The sequence below is a fragment of the Ursus maritimus genome, unplaced genomic scaffold (genome assembly GCF_017311325.1).
Source record: "Ursus maritimus isolate PB19 unplaced genomic scaffold, ASM1731132v1 scaffold_7, whole genome shotgun sequence".
Taxonomy (NCBI): domain Eukaryota; kingdom Metazoa; phylum Chordata; class Mammalia; order Carnivora; family Ursidae; genus Ursus; species Ursus maritimus.
This window is the reverse complement of record NW_024426885.1, coordinates 63,907,835-63,921,665: the sequence shown is the minus strand read 5'-3', so window position 1 is coordinate 63,921,665 and position 13,831 is coordinate 63,907,835. Positions and strand designations below refer to the sequence as shown.

Below are 13,831 nucleotides of genomic sequence, written 5' to 3'. Positions count from 1 at the left end.
AATAGCTACAGCTTCATATAAGTACATACACAGATATTTATTTCTATAAATACAGGAAGACATATATTCTAGAAAATTCAGCATAAGGCATAAGAGCGTGTGCTTGGGTCCTAGACAACCTGGGTGCACATCCCGCCTCTGGTACTAGACAAGAGTGCGGCCTTCAGCTAGTTACTGCAATAACTCTGTGCTCACTTTCTCCATCCATAAAGGGGAGGGATGATAGCTCCTACTTCATCAGGCTATTGTGATGATGACATGAGTTAGTTTACGAAAAGCACTTAGCACAGTGCTTGGCACATAGTAATTTCAATGTAAATTATTATTTCTTATCCTTTTAAACATAATTGTTTGTCATAAAAATATTCTTTTTTATCTTGGCAGAGATCCTCTCAAAATCTGAAAGTACTATCCCTACAAATACCACCGGCCAGCACAACCATGGCTCCCCCTCCTTCCCTGTCACAATAGTGCACACGCGTGCACACACACACACACACACACACTCACTTTGGCAGTGAGCACTCCACTACTAAATTCCTCCCTCCAAAAAAAAAAAAAATGACATTTTCCACATCTCGGGTAATTTCCTGCCAGTAAGAAAATGTCAGCAAACAGGGGAGGGAAGTGTCAGTGAGGAAAGAACACAAGGACAAGGACAGTCTGCTCTTAGGTCACCAACAGTCAAGAAAAGACAAAACAAAGAGGTGCTGAGTCCAAATGAGGTTTGCTTTCATCTCCTCTCTTTTGTTCTCTTTCTCGCTTTTATTTCCTTCCTTCCTTTTCTTCCCAACTCAGGAAGCCACACAGCTTTTCAGCACCTTTCCCAGCCACTGCTGTACTTGTGGGTAGACTGGAGGTGAGCACTGATCATCAGAGTTGACAGCGACTTTTAAAATCCGCTCCTTGGGCGCCTGAGTGGCTCAGTCGTTAAGCATCTGCCTTCAGCTCAGGGCACAATCCCAGGGTCCTGGGATCGAGCCCCACATCAGGCTCCTCCGCTATGAGCCTGCTTCTTCCTCTCCCACTCCCCCTGCTTGTGTTCCCTCTCTCGCCAGCTGTCTCTCTCTGTCAAATAAATAAATAAAATCTTAAAAAAATAAAATAAAATAAAATCAGCTCCTTTGCCTCTTAAAGCGCTCCGTGAACTCGAGCTCCTCTTCGTATTCTTCACACCCCAGTTTTCGAATCTTCCCAGTTCAAAAAACCCCTTTCTTATTCCAAAGACTCCTAAGATCTTCCTTTCTAAACCAATTCTCAAGTAAAGGTAGTAACTCTATGTGCATCAAAGGGGCAAACGAACCCCATTTTAAGGCTGTTTCTCCACTCGGGCTTGTTTCTAATCATCAAAGCACCTAAGCACGCTTACTAAGCACATATGCACTAGCACTTAGCACACGAAGACCTCCAGGGGACTGCAAACCTGACTACCCTGTGGGATCACCCTGGAGCTTAAGAAAGACCCACGCCTGGGCCCACCCTCCAGCGATGGACACGGGATCCCTGGAAGGGAGGCCAGGCTGCTAGAGAGCTCCGGGTGATTTGTGGTTGCTGAGCAGCAGACAGGGACGACAGCACCCTAGGCCGACTGAAGTAATCGCACATCCTAATGCACTGTCATAAAATCAAAGACTTGGCTGCTTTTAGTTATTTAAATTGATTTTTTTTTTTTTTTTACCCACTTCAATCATGGCTGTGGAAAAATATTTCAGAATGTCCTTAAATCCCAAAAAATGATATCATACTTTCTTAGGAATTCCCTAAACAGTGGACTTAAGAATATTTTCTAAGGTTTAAATACTACTTAGCCATATCATGGAATAACTCCTAATTACCATTTTCTCGTAGTACTTTCTATATATCAGACACAGTGCCAAGGACTTTCGAATGTTATCTTTTTTTTAAAGCTTTTATTTATTTATTTGAGATAGAGGGAGATCGCGAGAGAGCATGAGTGCAAGAGCACGAGTATGGGTGGGGTACGTGGTGGGGGAGTAGACTCCCCGCTGAGCACGGACCCCGTCACCATCACCGGCGCTCTATCCCAGGACCCTGGGATCAGGACCTGAGCTGAAGGCAGAGGCTTAACCAACTGAGCCACTCAGGCACCACTCAAAAGTTATCTTTTTAATCTGCATGCAACTCTACATAAAACTTAGGTAGGTATTCATAATCCTCGTTCTACCCCAGTGTCCATAGGCTTTCTGTCAAATTCTATTTAAAGCTCTCTCCATTTAACCTGAGACGTTGGCTCTTAATGCAGGGTCATAAAGTGGTCTGTATGGTTGCATTGTTTTACTTCAGGAAGTTGATAGTAAACTTGGTTTTTTAATGGATACTCTTTGATTTTCAAACTTTTTAATGGGTATACTTTATTTTTTTTTAAAGATTTTATTTACTTACAGAGAGAGAGCAAGCTGGGGCGGAGGGGCAGAGGAAGGGGTAGAGAATCTCAAGCCGACTCCACACTGAGCATGGAACCTGATGTGGGTCTCAGTCTCATGACCCTGAGATCATGACCTGAGCCAAAACCAAGAGTCGGATGTTTAACCGACTGAGCCACCCAGCGCCCCTTTAATGGATATACTTTCATATGACTGAATTTGCTAACATCACCCAGGGGTTTACACTGAACCAACTGATGTCTAAATACTATTTTGACCACTTCAGGACCTTTGAGAAAAATACAGAGAATATTATGGTCTTCAAATCTCCTTTGGCCTTTATTCTTAAAAGTCTTTACCAAGACTTTCTATTAATTTCATAGAAGTTTTTTTTAACATTTTCATAGCACAAAAAACACTAAACACCACTAGTCAAATCAACACACATTTAGAGCCAGCATTAATCACTCTATGCTTCCATGCTATGTTGCTGACACCTCTCTTTTCTTCTTCTTTCATCCTGGAGTGCATTATAATTAGCCATTTACTCGCCTTGGGGTCATGACCTGAGCTGAAGGAGACGCTTCACCGACAGAGTCACCCAGGCGCCCCTTTCACAGAAAAACTCGAAAGAACACTCTCCCTGCCTGCACGTTCTCACCTCCTGATGACTGCTCAAGTGTTCTCTGGTTCCCGCGTGTCCACACAAGAGAAACGTCCTGGTTGTGGAGCCCCTACTGCATCAGCGTGGGGTCAGTCACGCTTGCCCTTCACCACCCTCCTGACAGTGTTCCCCTCTCTTCTTTCTGCAAACCAGTGCCCCTCTGGCTTTCCGGACCCACCCAACCCCACAAGCTCTCTACCCTCACCAACAGACCGCATGTCAGCGAAGGGTGGAGTCCCAAGTCTGCATCCACAGGCTTGACCTCTCTTGAGAACTCCAAATTCACATGTCCAACCCATTTCTTATCATTTTCTATGTCAAGATCCCACCTGGCTGTGCTCAGACCCCTCCCACTCAACACAGCCATAATTCCTCCTCCTCCTCCTCCTCCTGAATTTCGTCTGGAAAACCAACACAGCCAGACTTTGATTTGCCCAAGCACCCTCCCCGTCCCTCCTCCCCGTGTCCCGTGTCAGCCAGGACCGGGCCTGCCGACCCCAAGCTCTGCAGTCGGACGCTTCTTCTGCATCTTCTTTGCAAATCCCTCAAAGCCACCTATTCATGGACCCTTCAGCTTCTGCTACCTCCTGCTGCAGGCCATCTGCAGACTGCTGCCAAACCAGGCTTCACATCATCTCAGATTCCACCTCCAACTTCTCAGATCTCTCAGCAGTTCCTCACCACCCCCAGTGTATCCACTAGCGGAGCACCAGTTTTCTGTGTAATTCATCAGTATAAGCACATAAGGAAATCCAAGATTTTTCCTGCCCTCATGGAGCTTACAGTCCCCATCAATGAACAACATTATTCAAAACTTATAAATGACAATAGAAAATTGGTTCTAGAAGTCCATGTTTTGTCCATATATTAGATATTTACATCTTAAATACTCAGCAAGTTACTAGATCCCTTTTGTTTTCCTCTAATGATTTGCAACAATCCAGCCCCCAGCTACACCCCTCTAGGATGTCCCACAAACCTGTGGTCCCCAAGCCGTTGTCATAATTCAGCACCAGAGTCAGCTCCTTCCCTCCTCCAGAGAGGGGCCGCAGGGCGTGTCTGTCTCCAACTTGCCTACCAACTCCTGCTTTTCCTTTAAGAATTAGCCTAAAATGTCTCCTCCTACTTGTTGTCATCCTGACTCTCCAACAGTCAGTCTTTCCTCTTCTAGATCTCACACCAATTTGGACAATCTTGCTATTATAACATTCATCCTAATATACCCAATAACTTGGTATTATTTGTTACTATTTGTTAAACTACAAGCCTGTTCCGCATCCCAAGCACTAAGAACTGTGTCTGGTGCATAGTGAAAGCTCAATAAATCTGTATGAAATTAATGAATGCTGGAAAACCTACTTACCTAACTCTCCTGTATATTAAAATGATTAATCAAACACCTTTCATTCCACAAAATGAATTAAGTGCATTTAGAAGATACCACGCATTTATTTGTAAGAAAATAAACTACAAGGCATCGTGGAACCAAAACCATGTGGTCCCTGCCTCCATGGAGCTTAGAGGCTGCTTCCATCATTGAATCTGAAGGACTAGCCAAACACGTGAGTAAAAATAAAGAAATTGTGGGGGGTTTTTAATTTAAAATTTTTTACCAATATAACATCAAATGATATGACTTTAATGGTCAGACAGTTACCTGATTCTCTCCGATTTGGTTTTAAATATTAAAGATGCTTGACACACTCTCTGAAGTGCAATGAGGGCGGGGGAGGGGCGGAGGGTGACGCATTACTGGAGCCAGGACAAGGACAAACTGTGGCTCAGAGCTGTCATCCAGAGCCTTCTGTTTGTCCTCGAAATCGGCTCCGTCTCGAGAAGATATGTGGTTTCTCTAAACATGGCATTCTTGTTTTATTTACTCAAATGCTTCCTTCTCATTGTCGACATCTGCTCTGAACTTTTCAATTAGAGTCAGACTCCCTTGTTTGTAAAATAGCTCATTGACATAAAGTGAGGAACACATCTTAGCTAGTCAAATCCAATAAAGTCAGCTTTAAAAAATTTTATATTAAAGAATTTTCACTGCAGAGAAACTGAAGTTATTAAAGATAATTTGGGACTGGAATCATACACAAATCCACTACTTCTTGTTTTCATTTTTACTTTGGGGTTCATATAAATTAAAAAACAAACAAAAAAAACCCTAAACTGCTGTATTAACACAACTCAAAAGCCAAACCTTTAATTCAGTTTGCAATTCAAGAACATTCCCAAATACTTCCAAGTTTAAAAAGAGAGACAGACTACATGGTGAAAATTTGCCAGGGTAAAGACAATGAAGATTTCTTTGTCTGAGCACGGTAAGTCAGGCTACAAATACAACTTGCCCAAGGGGGAACAAGGATCAATTTCCCAACTGATCATTATCTCACATTGGGGTGAGAAGGAAGAACAGGAAGGAAAATGTTTAGAGAAATAGCTCTGGGCCCTGGAATTAAATCACACTAAACGTCCCCAAAAGGGATAGTTAACACAAGTAATTAACTGCTGGAGCCTCTGAATTATGAAAGCAGCATGGCCATCAGAAAAGGACATCCACTGACGCTTGAAGGCCTTACAAATAGGTCACAGTCCGGCACTTAGCAAAGAGCTCCTCCAAAGCTAAGTTATCTTCCAAAGCAGGACTTAAATACGGTGCGTACTGGGCTATGTTTTAGCAAAGTGGAAGAAATAGGTTAGAAATAACATGGATTGAGTGTAGGACCGTGGAAGCCTGAAGCCAGAAGGAGCCTTGGGAATCATCTAGCAAACTGACAGCCCTCGGGCCAGATCTGATCCCTAGATCTCCAGAGGCATTTTGCTGGCCTGCACAATTTTTATCTTATTTTATTTATTTATTTTTATTTTTACTTTACTTTTAGCAATTCTGAATGAATTGCCAATGAATTAAAACCGGAAGATTTCACATAAAAATCTGAATTTTTGGATTCTCTTGAAAATCCATCAGAAGACCTGGCAACACTGGGCCCTTATTCCCACAGAACAGCTGGCTGGAACTGAGTAGCTTTCACTCTCATCGAATGGACATGTTCTCTCCAGTTCCTCTGACTCTCTAACATCTCCCTGACACAGGACCAAGGTTGACCGGCACTTAGAGTTTCACCTGTGCTCTCTCCACCCTCTACCCATCATCTGCTTTCCCTGTCTCCCCTGGGTGAACCCTGTGAACTTGCTACCACTGATCTAGGGGTAGCGTGACTAGACAAGAGGCCAGTACCGAGGTCCCTCACTGACCAATCCGGTGAACAGTCACCTATTTCCAGTCCTGCTCTCAGGCTCAGAAGAGAAAATGGCCAAATTTGTAAACCACTCAGAGCCTGAGAAAAGATGAAAAGATCTATATTTAACAGAGTTAAGAACAGGCAAAATGAGAGCCAGACACTTACATAAAGTTGGTATAATCAGGGGGAATGAAACATGAGAGACTATGGACTCTGAGAAACAAACTGAGGGCTTCAGAGGGGAGGGGGGTGGGGGAATGGGATAGACCGGTGATGGGTAGTAAAGAGGGCACGTATTGCATGGTGCACTGGGTGTTATACGCAACTAATGAATCACTGAGCTTTACATCAGAAACCGGGGATGTACTGTATGGTGACTAACATAATATAATAAAAAAACATTAAAAAAAAAAAAAAAGACTTGCAAAAAAAAAAAAGTTGGTATCATCATTTCCCTGAATCCCACACTCTTATCATGTTCCCTATGCTACTGGGCTCTTGTTTCAGCTTTTCTCTGAAGTAGTAGCTAGTACTTGGGCCGCACTTTGAGTGATAGGGTTTGTGTCATGACGATATCTACACTGATACGGTTTGTGTGATGATGGTATCTACACTGGTGTGTTCTTTTGCTTAGTCTATGGTTTACATAATTGGTACATGATTACGTAGAGTCCAACCTGCTGTCTGAGCACGCCCTTGAGGATGTCATGTACAAACCAGTACATTTGCTGTATCACTTTCAGAGTAAAAACTCAAGACACAGGCAACATATAGGGGATGCTGAAATACAGGAAGATCTGGTGCATTTGGGAGGGTTATTGGGCATAATGAGAAGAATATTGGAAATTGACACTCTTCCAGAGAATCTGGCAGATCTGGTCTTTGTGTTTAATGTCGGCACATTCGCTAATGTTTTTCTCATCCATATCCTATCTCTTCTCAAAATGCTGAAGAGTTTCTTTTGAGCGCGTCCTAAAAGCACAAGATGGTAGAATAGTTTGAAGATACGTTAAAACATTTAACTGTCTCATCATTAATTTGTAAAGTAAAATTAATCAGAATGATGCGTAATGTACAATATGACTATAGGTATATACATATTTGAAAGTTGCTGAGAGAGTAGACCTTAAAAGTTCTCATCACCAAAAAAAAAAGCTGTATGTGTGATGATGGGTGTTAACTAAACTTACTGCGGTAATCACGTCACAATATATACATACATGGAATCATTATGCTGTACATGTAAAAGTAATACAATGCTGTACGTCAATTATAATTCAATTTAAAAAAATAAAATCAGAATGATGGGAATGAGGATGCAAATTTAAAAACAGAGAAACGCTTCTACAGGTAGCAGGCTCAATTTCTAACTTCTTTTAACAAGTTGTCCTGTATTATGCCCGTTATGTAATAGTTCAACAATAGTTCAAAGGATGGGCTTTTGAGAGACATTTCTTGGCTTCAAATCCTGGTCCCATCATCTACTTAGCTGAGTGATCTTATTAACATTATCAGCCTAAGATCAAAATTACTCCTTCTTCCTCGATGAAATAAGGTATGCGGCTCACAGGACATATCGTGTTTAATAAACATTAATAATAATTATTATTATTGGCAGCTGAAACAAAGAACAGACAATGGCTCTACTCTGCATATTGCCCAGGAAAGTGGAGGTGTCTTCCTATCCAGAGTTTTCATCAAACTAAGAGTTGGTATACCATAAGACTGCAGATTTGGGGGGGGGGAACGGTCAGATTTATATAAAACATTAAAGGCTACTTGAAACACATTATTCTTTTACAGTAATGTTTATAGGAAGCAAATACCATTGAGATTTTATCCATTTATTTATTTTAGGGTATAAACAAAACTGAAATCAAGGTATAAACTACAGTTAAGGATGCTAACATTGGGGGAGCGTGGGTGGCTCAGTTGGTTAAGCAACTGCCTTCCTGGGATAGAGCCCTGCATCAGGGTCCATGCTCAGCACGGAGCCTGCTTCTCCCTCTCCCTCTGCCACTCCCCATGCTTGTGCTCTCCTGTTCTCTTTGTCAAACAAATAAATAAAATCTTTAAAAAAAAAAAAAAGGATGCTAACATTGCTGGTATAAATAATAATAACAATAATAATGATGTTCAATCACGTTTTTAATTTCTTCATATGGCTTGTCATATTCTCCCCAGTCTAGTCCCATCCTACCTCCCAGCCTCATCTATCTAAAATTCCAGGCTCCAGCCACTCCAAACTACTCTGCTTCCTTTGAACACATGGGAATTCCAGAACCCTGTGCTATTCGCTTGTTCCAGCAAGGTTCCTTTCAATGGAGGAAATCCTCTTCCTTCTTCAAATACCAGCTCAAATGCTACACCTGCTATGTAACTTTTTTTAGTTCTTAACCTTGAATGAACCTTCCCTTTTCTCTGCCATTCAACAGCATCCTAATGATGTTACTGCCATATGACTCCATTTATACTATCTTGTATCGTACATATTTCATAAACATACCCATTTCTCCCCCCTAGACTAAACTCTTTGAAGGCGGGGACCATGTGTTCTTTGCTTGACCTCGGTTGTTAAATTCTACTTCAACCTCATTATCTACAGGGAATACTATGGTATCTGCGAAGAACCTCCCAAAGAAAAGGCCAACTAGCTCAAAACATATGCACTCTTGCAATCTTTAATTAAAATTAAAGTCACTAGGTGAAGCTTTCTTGAAAATCTATACGTACACAAGCAAGACATTGTGGGTTTTCGAAACTTCCCACTGGCTTTCTATACTCAATAGTATTCTATGAATTAAATTCAAGAGATATCTCACTTGAGGAAAAGAGCACAAAAACTGGGGACTCAAAAGATTGGGGTGAGGAAATAAAGCTTGAAAATCCAACCACATCTTTCTAACTGTCCTCCTCCAGCTCCAGTTTCATGACCAGATACAACCAAAGCACCATAGTCTGGTCTGTCTTGGTACAGATTTAGACCCCAACCAACACACACGTCACCTCCATCTCTTCAGAGTCATAGCCAGAAGTTGGAAGAGATTTCCTAGCGTCCTGATTCACTTCCCCATATCATCTCCCCTTCCCTATATTCATCCTATAGATATGAAGGGTCCTTGGTCCCCCCCCCCACTTGCCTACACACAGGGGAAGCAACACAGAAGGATGTTCTTAATGGTGCTAAACTTATGCATTGTCCCAAATTTTCAGGTTGAAATATTTTATTATGTAATTTCCACTTCCTAGGGCCTTAACAAGAAACCTTATTTCTAGCAGTGCTATAGGTAGTAACCCTGTTAGTCGCATGTTATTTAAAAGAAGGTGTGATCACGCCATGAATATCGATACTTTCACTTCGGAATCTTCCCCAGCTTCCTCAGTCTTCTGCCTGAACCAGCCAGAACAATTTCTCAGAGCTAAAGCCAACCTGAATCTAAGGAACTGTCAGGACATACCAAATAACACAGTTTGATGGAACAACTAAATATCCTCCTGGCGGGGGGAGGGATCCATCTGCAATCTGAACTACTATCCAGGTAATTCGAGATTGAAAAAAAAATACAGCCAAACTAATTGTGACCCAGGAAATTGACCCAAAAATTGTTATATTAAATACCTTACTGTATATTATTTAGTGTAAATCTCGCCTAAACGGCCCGGATGGATTGAACTGGGCTGGTTTAGACCTGGCAACCGAAGAAGCACTGATTTGTTTTTGATGGCCAAGTTTTTAAATGGTGGTCAGCTCTTTCCAAAGCCTCTGGCGCTGCTGAAGCCAGAGTAGGTTACCCGGGGCGAGCCACAGATGGAGCGGCAAGCACCCAGTCCTCCCAAGTTCCCGCTCGGTGTGCAGGCGGTCGAGGTGCCCGTGCCTCTCGTGGTGGTCGCCGGGACTGACCCGGTGGTGCTGAACCTGGCGCGGCCGCGAGGAAGCCGCCAGCCCCGTGCGCTGCTTGCTCCCACCCCTGGAGCACCTTGGCGCCCCGGCCGCGACCCTCCCGGGGCGGCGGCGCGCATCAGCTCCCCAGCGGGTACCCGGAGGCCTCGCTGCCCTCTGAGAAACAAGGGACCACCTGGTCGCATCCCCCCCGGCCCCCGCTCTGCCGCCAGCAGCTGTCTCGGGAGTTCCGGGGCAGACCTCCGCCCTGAGCCCAATCCGTAGGTCCTTCCTTGAGGAGCCCTTTCTGTCTTTCTAGCTCTGTCTCTCTCTTCCACCTCCGCGCAAAATGCCGCCCTCCGATTGCGGGGAAAACGTGCCCACCGCGGAGAAGCACCCCATCCATGGGGGCGGGTATCAAGGGCTGCGCCCAGCGAGGACACTCAGCCCCGCACACACCCCAAACCAGAAACCTGTTCCAAAGTGCTTGGCCGCGGGGGACAGCGTCGCCGCCGCCGCCTCCTGCTGCTCCGAGCCAGAGGAGTTGCTTCTCGCCTGTGGGAGGCGAGGCAGCGCGGGTGGCCGCCGAGCCTTGGCGCCCTCCCGCGGGCTCCAGCCCTTTACCTGGGTAGCGGCCTCGGCGGGGCTCCGGGGCGCAGCACCGGGCGCAGAGCCCCGGGCGAGCCGGCCGGGTGGTGCGGTGAGGACCGCGGCCGCCGCTCTCCCCTGCTGCTCGGGGCCTGCCGGGCGGTATTTATCCGGGGGCCCGAGCCCGGCCCCGGCCCCGGCCCCTGCCGGAGTATTGGGCAATCGGTCCCGCTATGCGCGGCCCCGGGAGCCGCCGCCCTCTGCCCCCGCCGAGCCCCGCGGCGGCGGCGGCGGCGGCCGCGTGCTGGGAGAGAGGGAGCCGGCCCCCGCCTCTGGGCTCCACCTTCTCTTCCTCCTCCTTCCCGGGAAGTTCTTCCCCGCGGTTTGCCCCCCCTCTCTCTCCTTTGCCGGGCACCCTGGCCAGTCTGAACCGGTTGTGACTGCGCGGGTGGCTGGGGGAAGGAGGAGGAGGCGGAGGAGATGGAGGCGGAAAAGCGGGCGGTAGGGGCGCTGCTCCTGCTCTGGCGGCTCCGGCCCGAGTCGGGCGGGCCAGGCGGAGGGAGGGCAGCGCCGGGGCCGCGGCCCCCGCCGGACCCGGGGCCACCAAGGCCTCGGGGGAGCGGGGCACCGCCGGCCAGGCGCCCTGTCGGTGCGCACACGCGCGCGTCCCCCGGCGCCTCTGCGCCCCGGCCGCCCACCGCGTGCCCGCATCGGCTCGCCAAAGACCCAGGTCATTTGGGGGAGGCCGGGGTCTAGAGATGAGGGCGAGTCGCCTCCGGTCTCCCAGGCTCTTGGGGCCGCCGGGCGCCCTCCTGGCCAGAGCTGTATACCCAGCTGGCAGTGATCCCAGAGAACCGGGCACCAGAACTTTGTGGAGTCGGTGCTCCTGGGCAGTGAGGAGTGAGGATGCCAAGTGCTGTCCTTTGTGACAGCTCCATGGGAAAGAAGGGCGATCCCGCAGTGCACACAGCGTACTGGGAGAGAGGGTGCATCTAAGTACGGGTTCAGTCTGTTCGGCAGGTGCACTGCACTAACAGTACACTCATCTTTGGCTGAAAGATGATGGGCATGGGAACGGAACTGGTGTGTGTTGTATCCCCACAGAGAGTCACTGCAGCAGACTGGGGACAGTTCCTACGTACCAGGGGCTCACAGGGTGAGGGCACCTCCCAAAGCGATATGCACTTTCAGTGTATACATATTTCTGGGAAGGGGCACCATACCTTCTACCAGCTTCTCAAAGAGGCCTAGCGCCACCCCCCATTACCCAGCTGAAAATTCCCTTTATACACTGAAGCCTCTGGTTCTGACCTAGACAAAGACTCCACACTTGGCAAAGGGTTGTTTTCTGAAGTCCAGATTAAGCTGCCTCACCTTCCTGAGCTGCTGTTTTCTCGTCTTGCCTGCATGGTGCAGTCTACCAACTGAGAGCTCCAAAAATCCTCAGGACCCTGACCGTGCGTGTCAAGTTTTCTTACAGATATGAAAACTGGTTCATCCCTTTGGCCCCACACCACTCCTTTCGACCCAAATTACTGACTTTCAGGTTACGGGGAAGAGGATAGCCAGTGCTAGTTGATATTACATATTTTGTGTTGATCTAAGAGGGAGAAAGATTGGGGGCGGGGAATGAAGTAACAGAATGAGAGGAAGGTGGTCGCAGGAGTAGTTCTGGAAGGGAACATGGATGGAGAGGTGATGCTGTCAACACCATCAAAAATGTATTTCTGAGAAGGACGGAGGATCGAATAGGGGCTTCTCACTACGTTCTGTTTTTGAGCTGGTTCGTGGTTACTCAAGGTGTTCACTTTGTAAGAATGCATTGACCTGTACCCTGATAGCGTGTGTACTTTTCTCCATATGGTTTGTTAAAAGATTTTTAGAAAGTTTTTTCTTTGATGCAAATACCCTCTAACCACCAAAGCAAGTGTCATCTTGATAGTTAGTTGTTTGAACTAAAATATAAGATTATATTTTGAGGACAAGGAAACCCTGCTTGAAAAATATTTGTGTTTGCCAATTGGTTTCTGAAGTTGTCTTGTCCCTGTTCTCATCTCCATCAACTTTTCCCAGATTTTTTGAGGGTTTTTTTTTAATTAATTAATTTATTTTTAGAGAGAGAGCGCCAGGAGGCAGGGCAGAGGGAGAGGGAAAGAATCCCAGGCAGACCCCACGCTGAGCATGGAGCCCAACACGGGGCTTGATTCCAGGACCCTGAGATCATGACCTGAGCCAAAACCAACAGTTGGTCACTTAACAAGACTACACCACCCAGGTGCCCCTCTCAGATTTCTTTTACAGAAAGTCTGTGATCAGCACTCCCATGTCTGCTCAGGCCAGTCCACATCTATCAACTAAAAACTGAAAATAAGCTCATTCTTACACACGGGAGCATGGTCCCAACTTTAGTGTAAGACTGGATCCCAGGGGTCAAAAACTCAGATGGCTGGGGGTCCAGGCTCATATTGCAATGAATGGAGCGGGCAGAGGCAGCCCGGAGGACTTAAGGAGTGTGGAAGGTGGCTCTGGGAGCAGTGGCCACTGGCTTAGGGAAATTGCTGCCATTGCTAGAATGTGAGAATTGCCCCTACCCCCTTGTGAAGGTTCATTGTTCAGTCACACCTCAGCAGAGCAATTAGACATGCAAGAGAACTCAGAAATCTAGTCCAGCCCTGACATTTTACCCATGGGAGGAATTTGACCGAGAGAAGCTAGGGATGTTCTGATCACACACCCTCTCCCACCGCCCCCACAGTGCAGAGGGGGTGGAGAGCAGGTTGGCAGAGACAGGACCAAAACCATCTCCCTACCATCCAGAATTTTCATACCCAATGACTGGAAAAAGCAAGATTTGCTAGCCAGGTGAGGGTCAGATAAGTTTCAGTATTGCTGGCTTCACAGCTCTGTGCAGCCCTTGCCCTTTGGGCCTCTCTTGGGCTTGCAAGACAGAGTGAGAGAAAAAGACAGGTCATCAAATAAGCTGGATTTAATAAAACTCCCTTGGGAAGAAAGAAACCTGAATGTGCATTTAAAGAAAAATTGATACAGAAGTAATGCCCTGGATGAAGAAGTT

The 13,831-nt window shown here is 46.4% G+C and overlaps 1 protein-coding gene across 2 annotated transcripts in view; it reads right to left on the bottom strand.

The window, feature by feature from the left end:
- The window catches only part of SLC16A9 (solute carrier family 16 member 9), a 52,760-nt gene extending 41,782 nt beyond the window's left edge, over positions 1 to 10,978 (bottom strand). Inside the window, exon 1 of one of the 2 annotated variants that reach the window (XM_040624801.1) lies at positions 10,795 to 10,978. The gene's annotated coding sequence lies outside the window, so the exon portion shown is untranslated. The remainder of the gene's footprint in view (positions 1 to 10,794) is intronic. The other variant, XM_040624802.1, reaches the window with a different exon arrangement.
- Positions 10,979 to 13,831: the final 2,853 nt, after the last annotated feature.